At 40.9% G+C, this 12040-nt stretch overlaps 1 pseudogene; it reads left to right on the top strand.

Annotated features, from left to right (window-relative positions):
• Positions 1-4858, top strand: part of LOC135320255 (nuclear RNA export factor 2-like) — a 6140-nt pseudogene extending 1282 nt beyond the window's left edge.
• Positions 4859-12040: the final 7182 nt, after the last annotated feature.

Raw genomic sequence — 12040 nt, 5'->3', positions numbered from 1 at the left:
ACAGTCAGCGCTGCGTATCCTGCAATTCCTGCAGCAGTGAGTACTGCTGGCAACCTGAGGAAGGGGAGGGCTGGGACAGCTGAGGCCACCCAAGCTCAGCTCTGCTCACAGGGAGTTTCCAAGCCTCATTTGAGGTCCGGACCACAGAGACAGACAGTGCTCATGGCTCCCCGACAGGTATTACTTGATCCACGACTCTGGAGACCGACAGGATCTCCTGGGTGCTTATCACGACGAGGCCTGCTTCTCCCTGACCATTCCCTTCAACCCCGAGGACCCAGCCCCGTGAGTATCACAGCTCACACTCTGCTCCTGGGGCCGTGTGGCTCCCCAGCAGACGCAGGGCAGCTCCTGCAAACCCCCACACTGGGGCCGGCCCACCTCCTCCTGTTTTCTCTTTTTCTCCCAGGAACAGCTTGCGGGAGTACGTCAAGGACAGCAGGAATATGAAGAAGCTCAAGGACCCCTGTGAGTGTGTGACGAGGAGGCGGGGCGGGAAAGGGGGCGGGAAGGGGTCAGTCCTAGGGCCCAGGGCATGGCAGCCCCTGACCTTCCCTCGCTTCTCCTCCCCCCACAGACCTGCGGGTCCAGCTGCTGAAACACACAAAACGTGACATTGTGCGCTCCCTCTGCCTGTTGCCCAAAACTCAGCATGACCTCAGCTCCTTCGTGGTGGACATGTGGCTCCACACGGTGAGCGCCTGCTTCCAATCTTGGGCAGGACCGGGAGCCGCAGGTGGGTAGGAGGTTTAGGTGGTGACTGAGCGCCTGGGCTCTTCCCTTTCAGAACACGATGCTCTGCTTCTCTGTCAACGGGGTGTTCAAGGAAGGTGAGTGTGTGTAGACCCCCGTCCCCAGATGCCCCACTGCTCCAACCCCCCGGCCGGGCTCCCTCTCAGCACCCTCCCCAGCCACCCCCGAACCCTCTCCTTCCCTTCCCGGCCCCTCTGTGTTCTCCAGCCCTCGCTCTTCCCACAAAGGACCCAGGTCTGACCTGCGTTCATGCCTGTCTGCCCCGCACACCCTGGGCGTTAGGGACACAGGCTGTGGAGTTTGATGGCTCTCATCCCAGGGCCTTCCTCTGAGATCCTGGGACCATTACTTAACCTCTCAGTTTTCCTCATTTGCAAAATGAGGTATTAGCATCCATATCTTGGGCAGCAGTGACAAATGCATCAATGAACTGGTGAAGTGGTTGTCACGGGCCCGCGCACAGTAGAGGTCCTGCCACCGGCAGCAGGTTGCTCCTATAGCTGCCCTCCGCATTCCCGACACCCTGGCCCCCAGTGAGCACCTGTCCCCTCAGCATGAGTATCCATCAGACTCTGTCTGCAGACCGCTGTGTGAGCGTGTAAAGCAGGTGGGGCTCTCGGGTACTGAAGTTTGTTGTTTGTCATTGAAGTGGAAGGAAGGTCTCAGGGTTCTGTTCGTGCCTTCACCCGACCTTCATCGCTATCCCTGCCAGCCCTTCCAGGTGAGTGCCGTGTGGTGGGTGGGAACCCCCGTCCCAGCCTGGGCTCAGGGGTGTGGGAATGTGGTGTGCCCACCTTAGGTTTTCTCAATACTGTGGAAAGCCAGCAGGTAGATCCAAGGAGCAGTCTAGCCTAGTGGTCAAGAAGGGCATGGGCTCTGGAACTGGAATGTAGGCTTCTCTCCTTTGGTCCCAGCACTCATTGGCTATGTGACCTTGGTCAAGTCACGTGGCCTCTGTGCGACTCAGTGTCTTCCTATGACAGTGGATTTCAGATTGTCCACTCTTGGGCTGTTGTAAAGGGTAAACGTGAAACTGTCCCTGAGTTGCAGGGAAACGTCCAAATGTCATGAAGATGGTGGATAATCTCCCCAAAGGTGGGCTTGTGGGAGGGGCATAGGTACCAGCCAAGGAACCTGGGGGACAGACACAGGAGGAAGGTGGAAGGAATCTGGTTGCTGAGTGGCAGTGGGAGCAGGATTGTTGTTGGGGGTGTGGGGTGGTCCATCTGTCCAGCTGTTGAGGGCCCATTTTTCCTCCAGTCTGTGCATCGTGAATGACGAGCTGTTTGTGAGGGATGCCTCCCCCAGTGAGCCTCAGAGTGCGTTCTCCATCCCAGTGCCTACACTCACCCTCCAGCTCCCGTGCACACCGGCTCCCGGGAGCAGCAGGAAATGGTGCAGGCTTTCTCCACCCAGTCTGGATGAAACTCGAGTGGGCTCAGAAGTGAGTGCTGGGTGTGTGTGTGGGAATGAAGATGGGTTGGAACAGCGGGGGGAAGTGAATCATGGAAACTCGCAGGCAATTGGAAAAGTGACTTTTTGGATATTTTGCTGCCAAAAAGGGTGATCCCATGAAAAAGGTATCATACTATTAAATAATGTAAAGTATTTTTAAGATAGGATAATGCTCAGTGACATCACCTTGTATATGGAAAATCCAAAAGAATCCACGAAAAATAAATAAATAAAACATAGAACTAATAACTAAGTTTAATGCAAGAACTATATACAAAACTCACTTGTATTTCTGTGTAGTTGCAAAATGAACACTCCAAAAACGAAATGAAGAAAACAAGCCAGTTAAAATAGCCATCAAATAGTAAAATATTTTGAAACCAATGTAACAGAAGAGGGTGAAAATCTTAAACTCTGGAATCTGTAAAACATTGTTGAGGAAATAACAAAGACCTAAATAAGTGGAAAGACACTCCATTTTCATGGGTTGGAAGATTTACTATTATTAAGATGGCGAGTACTACCCAGAGCAATCTAGATTCAGTGCAGTCCCTATCAAAATCCTTCTTCGCAAAAAAAAAAAAAGAAGTTTAGGATAACCTAAACTTCACATGGAGATGCTCAAAAAACAATCTTGAAAGAGAAAAACAAAGTTAGAGAACACACACTTCCCAATTTCAAATCCTGCTGCAGAGCTACAATACTCAAGACTATGTGGTGACTGGCATGTGGACAGTGTTAGGAATCAGTGGAGTAGAAACGAGAGTCCATAAATAAACCCTCACATTTACGGTCAGTTGGTTGTCAACCAGAGTGCTGAAAACAAATATGGTGGGGGAAATAATAACCTTTTCAACAAATGGTCCTGGGACAACTTGATATCCACATGCAAGCCAATGAATTTTGACCCCCTGGCTCACACACCATGTACAAGCATAGATTGAAAATGGAGCAAAGATCTAAAAGTAAGAGCTATCACTTTAAAATCTTGGGAAAAAAGGTAGGTATAAGTCTTCATGAGTTAGGCAATCATTTCTTACATATGACACCAAAAAGCACAGGCAACCAAAGGATAAAATGGAATAAAATCGGTCTTCATCAAATTAAAAGCTTTTGAGCATCAGTGCACACTATCAAAAAGGTGAAAAGCCCACCAGCAGCATGGGAGAAAATATTTGCAAATCACATATGTGGCAAGAATATATGAAGAACCCTTGCAGCTCAACAATAAAAAGGCAAACAACCCATTTCTTTTTCACATGGGGAAAGGATCTGCATAGGACATTTCTCCAAAGCAGATACATAAATGGCCAACAGGCAAATGAAAAACTTCTCAACATCGTTAGTCATTAAGGAAATGAAAATTGAAACCACAGTGAGTTACCACTCTCACACCCACTAGGATGGCTTTAATCAATGAAGCGAAGGATAACAAGTGTCGGTGAGGATGTGGAAACATTGGAACTCTCACGTGTTACTGGTGGGAATATAAAATGGAGTGGTGGTTTGGGGAAAACATTTTGGCAGTTCCTCAAAATGTTTAACATGCAGTTACCCGTAAGACCCGGTAATCCCACGCCTAAGTATCTATCGGGAGAAGTGAAAACATATGTTGACTCTAAAACTTGCACAGGAACGTTCATAGCAGCATTATTCACGAGAACCAAAAAGTGGAAAACAACCCAAATGTCCTTTAGCTGGTGAATGGATGTATAAATCTGGTACATCCATATAGTAAGAATATTATTCAGTCATAAAAGGAATACACTTCTGATATGTGTCATGACATGGATGAACTTTGAAAGCATTATGCTAAGTAAAAGAAGCCAGCCACAAACGCTGGCATATTGCATGATTCCATTTATATGAAATGTCCAGAGTCGGCAAATCCACAGGGACCAAAAATAGATTAGTGGTTGCCAGGGTCTGGGGGAAGGGGAGGAATAGGGAGTGATCGCTAATGGTTCAGGGTTTTCTTTTTGAGGTGATAAAATTTTTTTGAAATTAGATGGTTGTGATGATTGCACAATCTTGTGAATATACTAGAAGGCACTGAATTATATACTGTAAAATGCTGTGTGCATTATATCTCAATAAGAATGATAGGAATCCTGTACTTTAAAATTTTTCACTTGTCATTTTCTTGACATCTTTCTTGATCAGTATATATTCAGTTTCTTGTTCTTTGCACAGCTCTTCTTTTCTGTTTTTGAATTCTAGTGGGCATGAATGCTAGTGGTAGATATTTTGGTTTTCACTGGGTCTTTCTTCGTCATTACACATAGTGCTCATACTGGTACATGTGTCCCAGCAAGACAGTGGCATAGATTTAGCGGTGCATTGCTACGGTCAGCATGTCCGTACTGTGGCACCAATGGAGATCACCTGTTCTTCTCCCACTGCAGGTGCCTTCAGGACAATGACTGGGAACTACACCAGAGCTGGTCAGGTCTTCACTACGCTCAAAGGTGAGGTTCTGGGAATCAGATGGGTTTAAAGATGAACATTTCTGAGCCTTCAGGAAAGCCAGAAGGTGGAGGCCAGTGGCCCTGGGGATGAAACTCTGGGAGCTGGCTTTTCTAACATCCCGACTCCTTCTCTCCAGGCCGAGGGCAAGATCCCAGAGGAGGCCTTCAAACAAATCCCCTAAAAGGAGGCCCTTGGATGACGTCTTTGTCTACATCCACATCATCTTTGTTTCTCTCTTCTCCAGCCTCAGGCCACGCCCATGGCTGGGGTTGGAGGCCTGGGCTGCCCAAGAAGCCAACGTTACCTTGTAGACCAGGTGACATAACCACCTGAAGGGTCAGTTGTTCTGTGTATTTTCCACCCACAATTGCTGTTTAATTTCATAATAAAGAGTGATGTTGCATGTTGTATGCCTGTGTGTCCTGCATCTCTCTTCCCTGTCCCAACCATGAGCCAGTGGATCCAGGACTGAAAGACCCCTGCCTTCCTCCCCTATGAGGATGGCACCTGCTAACCCAACAAGTCGAAGCACCTTCTAACCCAACAAGTGGGGTTTATATACACTTTTTTTCCATTTAAAAACATGAAGATTCTGTACAAAAATAGGATAATGGGATTTAAAGTGCATGCATCAAAACTCCATTATGTCTCCCACCACATTACTAGGTGGTTTACATATGTCTATCATGGCTCAAGTTGTCTCCTCCAAGCCACTTCAGCTACATCCAGTAAAACACCTAAAGCCATTTCCCACCAAGTCAGGTTTATGCAAGAGTAAAATCCACTGTCTTCATTTACCCACCACTGTTTTAACCAAACGTAATAAATGTAGTTTAACTAATGTAGTATAATACATGTAACTAAATTCATTCTAACAAGAATCACTTCTTGTCTGTACAGATAAAAATGCTGCTTTTGTTGATATCAGCTATATAGTGGTAATACAAATTGGTTTTTCCATGATGTGTAAGCATAATTTAGAGCAAAAATTTTCCTTTTATCACATGGTGCTTAGAAACCACTAGCACTTCCAACTCTGACTCACCTGCCTGGTTTCTCACACCAGGGCATTAGTGAATTTAATGCCATGTTGCCCGTGTGCCCCTTAGATTTTGCCCATTCTTTTGTGGTCACCCCTTCTGGAGCCACAAACCCCATCAAAGATCAATTCCTCGCTTCAAGTATAATCCTCACTATTGTAAACTCCTAGGCATTTTATTCTGGATATTTGGCAAAGCTTTTCTTTTTCTTTTCCTTCCTTCTTTTTATATTAACCATAATACATTTCTGCATTAGTTTTGTACTGCTGCATAACAAATTACCACAAAGTTTGGTAGGCCCAGAATTTTGCAACAGGGTTCTGTGTTCAAGGAACCGTAAGTCTGGCATCAATGTGCCAACTGAACTGTGTCCTCACTGGAACATCTAGGGTGAAATATGCTTACAAACGCATTCTTTCTGTTGTGTTGGTAGAATTCATTTCCTTGTGGCCATAGGGTTGAGATCCCATTTCCTTGTTGACCGTCAGCCACAGGCCACTTCAGCTCCTAGAGGTAACTCGCATACTTTACCACTTCATCTACTCCATATTCAACCCAGCACCAATGTGTCAAAATTCTCATGCTTTCAACCTCTGAACCTTCTGTATTTGACCTCTAGACCCAGATTTAAAGAGCTTATGTGATTAGATCAGACCACCCAGATAATAGTTCCTTTCTTAAAGTCAACTGTGCCATAAAACATATCCTATCATGGCAGTAAAATTCATCAGATTTATAATCCTGGGTATTATGCAGGATGTGTACACCAGGAGGAAGGGATATTTGGGCCATCTTATAATTTTACCTGCCAGAGAAGTTTACTTTCCACTAGGGTCATTAGTTTAAATTTCACTCATGTCATCGTCCAATGCAGATGAACCCTGCAGTGGTTCTGAGACCCAGATGCATTGATCTAGGGACTCACTTCCCTGAGGTGTTGGAGTTTGCTACTGTATTCTTGTCATCCTGGAATCTGGCAAAGAGGGAAGAAAACATGTCTGTGGAATCGTGCTGCTTTTAGGGTCCAAGTCTGAAAGATGCATGTATTATTTAAATCCCCATCCCTTTGGACAGAAAAACTCGGTCATAAGGCTTCACCCCATAAATTTCTAAAATGTCTATGTGACAATGACAAAAAGAAGAGCTTGGGTGAACACATGACATTGTCTCTGCAACAACACTTAACCTCTTCTTGATTCCTCACGGTTGTGGTTTTAAACACATAATAGATTCTCACTAATTGTTGCTCATGGCATGAATGGATGAATAAGTCAGCCAACTATTACACAGTAATGTCACCAGGGATTTTTGAGGTGAGGAAAATCATTTCATGGCGTACAGTTTTAGTCTATTTTCCTTTTGATCATGATGCTCAGCTGTTACTTTTCAACCTGCCAGTATCTGAGTATACTGATCTTTCTTTTCAGTCTTACTTAACTCTTTTGTGAGTTGTGAAGAGAGAAAGATTCAGAACTCTGTGTTAAATAAGACAAAATCATTTCTAAGTTATGGCTTGAGGAATTCTTCTCTGAGCAAATCCGCTCAGATTTAATTGGTACCAAAGTGAGAAGAAAGAGTAAACTACAAATTATGAAACCTATAATACATGTCAGGAAATTTGTGTTTGGAATCTCATTATATCCTTTGTAGTTACAATTTGGTTACAGTCTTGTTAGGTATTTAGGGAATATTACAAATGAGGAAACAGAGACTCAAATGCATTATTGGTAATAGACAGATGCCTGTAAATACAAAAATATTTGATAACTAAACAACATACCTCTAATTATCCTATGGGAAGCTTTTGAGTTTTTCACCATTGGGTACTATGCTCGCTGTAGGTTTGTCATATATAGCTTTTATTATGTTGAGATATTTTCCGTCTATACCCACTTTGGTGAGAGTTTTTATCATAAATGGGTGTTGAATTTTTTCAAATGCTTTTTCTGCATCTATTGAGATGATCATGTGGTTCCATCTTCTTAAAATTGTTGAGGCTTCTTTTGTGCCCAAGTACATTATCAATTCTAGAAAATGTTACATGTGCACTTGAAAAGAATGTATATCCTATTTTTGGGGGGTGTAATCCTCTGAAAATATCCACCAAATCTAATTTTTCTATTGTGTCATTTAATTTCTCTGTTGCCTTATTTATTTTCTGTCTGGAAGATCTGTCTAGTGATGTTAATGTGGTGTTAAAATCTCTGACAATGATTGTATTCCCATCAATTTCCCCCTTTATCTCTGTTAGTAATTGTTTTATGTACTTAGGTGCTCCTATATTGGGTGCATATATATTAACGAGTGTAATGTCCTCATCTTGTATTACTCCTTTAATCATTATAAAATGTCCTTCTTTATCTTTCTTTATGGCCTTTGTTTTAAAGTCTATTTTGTCTGAAATCAATACTGCAACACCTGCTTTTTTGGCTTTTCCATTTGCATGGAATATCCTTTTCCATCCTTTCACTCTCAATCTACATGTGTCCTTCTCCCTAAATTGGGTCTCTTGTATGCAGCATATTGAAGGTTCTTGCTTTATTAGCAACTCTGCATCTTTTGATTGGAGCATTTAGTCCATTAACATTTACAGTAATTACTGACAGGTGTGTGTTTATTGCTATTTTTAACTTATTTTTTGCAGTTGAATTGGTATTTCCTCTTTGTTCCTTTCTTCTTCCTTTTGTGGTTTGGTAATTTTTGTTTGTATTATCTTGGATTTTACTTAGTTTTTGTGACTCCCTTGTAAGTTTTTGGCTTGTGGTTATCCTTTTTTGTAAGTCTATTAACCCATTACTATAACTGTTTGTATTAAACACATAGTAATTTAATCTCAAACCCATCCTACCAAGAACAAAAAAATTAAAAAAGAAAGAAAAAAATACTCTGTATTTTCTAGCTTCCCTCTCCCACTCTTAATGATTTACATGTCTTCTTTTACAATTTTATGTTTATTCTATTTGTAATTCATGGTGGTTATCACCTTTCCAGTTATGAGTTTCTCATTTCTGTAGCATCCTGCTTCTTTTCTATTTAGAGAAGACCTTTCAATATTTCTTTTAGCATGGGTTTAGTATTGCTAAATGCTTCTAGTTTTTGCTTGTCTGTGAAATTCTTTATCTCAAGACCATCTTTTCAATAAGCAGTCTTGGGAGAACCGGACAACTACATGAATTTGGGAGTCTGAGATTTGCAAATATTAGCCATTATATATAAAAATAGATAAAAACCAAATTTGTTCTATAGAGCACCTGGATCTATATTCAATAACTTGTAGTAACCTTTAATGAAAAAGAATATGAAAATGAATATATGTATGTATATGCATGACTGAGACATTGTGCTGTCCATCAGAAATTGACACATTGTAACTGACTATATTTCAATTTAAAAAAAAGTAAGAAAAACTACAGTGAGAATGGTACACCTCACACCAGTCAGAATGGCTACCATTAAAAAGTCCATAACAATAAATGCTGGAGTTGGTGTGGAGAAAAGGGAACCTTCTTACACACACACACACACACACACACACACACACGCACACACACATATGTTTGTGTATATATATATATATATATATATATATATATATATATATATATATATATATATCTGTATACACATATAGGAATATTACTCAGCCATAAAAGCAAATGAAATAATGCCATTTGCAGCAATATGGATGGACTGAGATTATCACACTAAGTGAAGTAAGTCAGGTAGAGAAAGACAAATATTATATGATGCCACCTGTATGTGAAATCTAAAAAATAATACAAATGAACTTATTTACAAGCCAGAAATAGACTCACATACCTAGAAATGAAACTATGGTTACCTAAGGGGAGTGTTTGGAGGGGGATAAATTAGGAGTTTGGGATTAACATTTACACACTACTATATATAAAATAGATAAACAACAAAGACCTATTTTACAGCAAAAGGAACCATATTCAATATCTTGTAATAATCTATAATGGAAAATTTGAATCTGAAAAAGAATATATATAAGTATATGTGTAATTGAATCACTTTGCTGTATACCTGAAACTAACACATTGTAAATAAACTGTACTTCAATTAAAAATAAAGAGATAGCCTCTCAAAAGAAACTATAAATCCCTCTGTATTTCACAAATTCTGACACATTGTATTTGCATTTTCATTTTAACTTTTTTATTATTTATTATTTAACCCATAGGATAATTAGAGGTATGTTGTTTAGTTATCAAATATTTTTGTATTTACAGGCATCTGTCTATTACCAATAATGCATTTGAGTCTCTGTTTCCTCATTTGTAATATTCCCTAAATACCTAACAAGACTGTAACCAAATTGTAACTACAAAGGATATAATGAGATTCCAAACACAAATTTCCTGACATGTATTATAGGTTTCATAATTTGTAGTTTACTCTTTCTTCTCACTTTGGTACCAATTAAATCTGAGCGGATTTGCTCAGAGAAGAATTCCTCAAGCCATAACTTAGAAATGATTTTGTCTTATTTAACACAGAGTTCTGAATCTTTCTCTCTTCACAACTCACAAAAGAGTTAAGTAAGACTGAAAAGAAAGATCAGTATACTCAGATACTGGCAGGTTGAAAAGTAACAGCTGAGCATCATGATCAAAAGGAAAATAGACTAAAACTGTACGCCATGAAATGATTTTCCTCACCTCAAAAATCCCTGGTGACATTACTGTGTAATAGTTGGCTGACTTATTCATCCATTCATGCCATGAGCAACAATTAGTGAGAATCTATTATGTGTTTAAAACCACAACCGTGAGGAATCAAGAAGAGGTTAAGTGTTGTTGCAGAGACAATGTCATGTGTTCACCCAAGCTCTTCTTTTTGTCATTGTCACATAGACATTTTAGAAATTTATGGGGTGAAGCCTTATGACCGAGTTTTTCTGTCCAAAGGGATGGGGATTTAAATAATACATGCATCTTTCAGACTTGGACCCTAAAAGCAGCACGATTCCACAGACATGTTTTCTTCCCTCTTTGCCAGATTCCTGGATGACAAGAATACAGTAGCAAACTCCAACACCTCAGGGAAGTGAGTCCCTAGATCCAATGCATCTGGGTCTCAGAACCACTGCAGGGTTCATGCATTGGACGATGACATGAGTGAAATTTAAACTAATGACCCTAGTGGAAAGTAAACTTCTCTGGCAGGTAAAATTATAAGATGGCCCAAATATCCCTTCCTCCTGGTGTACACATCCTGCATAATACCCAGGATTATAAATCTGATGAATTTTACTGCCATGATAGGATATGTTTTATGGCACAGTTGACTTTAAGAAAGGAATATTATCTGGGTGGTCCTGATCTAATCACATAAGCTCTTTAAATCTGGGTCTAGAGGTCAAATACAGAAGGTTCAGAGGTTGAAAGCATGAGAATTTGACACATTGGTGCTGGGTTGAATATGGAGTAGATGAAGTGGTAAAGTATGCGAGTTACCTCTAGGAGCTGAAGTGGCCTGTGGCTGACGGTCAACAAGGAAATGGGATCTCAACCCTATGGCCACAAGGAAATGAATTCTACCAACACAACAGAAAGAATGCGTTTGTAAGCATATTTCACCCTAGATGTTCCAGTGAGGACACAGTTCAGTTGGCACATTGATGCCAGACTTAACGGTTCCTTGAACACAGAACCCTGTTGCAAAATTCTGGCCTACCAAACTTTGTGGTAATTTGTTATGCAGCAGTACAAAACTAATGCAGAAATGTATTATGGTTAATATAAAAAGAAGGAAGGAAAGAAAAAGAAAAGCTTTGCCAAATATCCAGAATAAAATGCCTAGGAGTTTACAATAGTGAGGATTATACTTGAAGCGAGGAATTGATCTTTGATGGGGTTTGTGGCTCCAGAAGGGGTGACCACAAAAAGAATGGGCAAAATCTAAGGGCACACGGGCAACATGGCATTAAATTCACTAATGCCCTGGTGTGAGAAACCAGGCAGGTGAGTCAGAGTTGGAAGTGCTAGTGGTTTCTAAGCACCATGTGATAAAAGGAAAATTTTGCTCTAAATTTATGCTTACACATCATGGAAAAACCAATTTGTATTACCACTATATAGCTGATATCAACAAAAGCAGCATTTTTATCTGTAACAGACAAGAAGTGATTCTTGTTAGAATGAATTTAGTTACATGTATTATACTACATTTAGTTAAACTACATTTATTACGTTTGGTTAAAACAGTGGTGGTAAATGAAGACAGTGGATTTTACTCTTGCATAAACCTGACTTGGTGGGAAATGGCTTTAGGTGTTTTACTGGATGTAGCTGAAGTGG

Source organism: Camelus dromedarius, chromosome X (assembly GCF_036321535.1).
Source record: "Camelus dromedarius isolate mCamDro1 chromosome X, mCamDro1.pat, whole genome shotgun sequence".
NCBI classification, from domain to species: domain Eukaryota; kingdom Metazoa; phylum Chordata; class Mammalia; order Artiodactyla; family Camelidae; genus Camelus; species Camelus dromedarius.
This window is presented reverse-complemented; position numbering and strand designations above follow the sequence as displayed.